Source organism: Sarcophilus harrisii, chromosome 5 (genome assembly GCF_902635505.1).
Source record: "Sarcophilus harrisii chromosome 5, mSarHar1.11, whole genome shotgun sequence".
Lineage (NCBI taxonomy): Eukaryota > Metazoa > Chordata > Mammalia > Dasyuromorphia > Dasyuridae > Sarcophilus > Sarcophilus harrisii.
This window is the reverse complement of record NC_045430.1, coordinates 199,013,566-199,013,920: the sequence shown is the minus strand read 5'-3', so window position 1 is coordinate 199,013,920 and position 355 is coordinate 199,013,566.

Genomic DNA, 355 nt, shown 5'->3' with positions numbered 1-355 from the left:
AAAAGGGTAGGGAAGGGAACAAGCATTTATGTAGTGCCTACTGCATACCAGGGATGTGCTAAATGCTTTACAAATATCTCATTTAATTAAATGGAGTCATTTAAATCATTTAAGCACAAATCAAATATTTAAATTAATCTCACTTAACAGGGATAATAGCTGTAGTGCCTACTGTAAGTGGTTTTTGTAAGGCTCAAATGAATATATGTAGTAGGGGACCCACACTACTTTGGAACCTCTATCTCAGATGTGTTGTGGGATGTGTCAAGTAACCAAAATGAACCACTTTCATGAATCACACACTTAAGCCAGTATCTAAGGCATCATCTACCAATAAACCAAGCAGAAACATAAA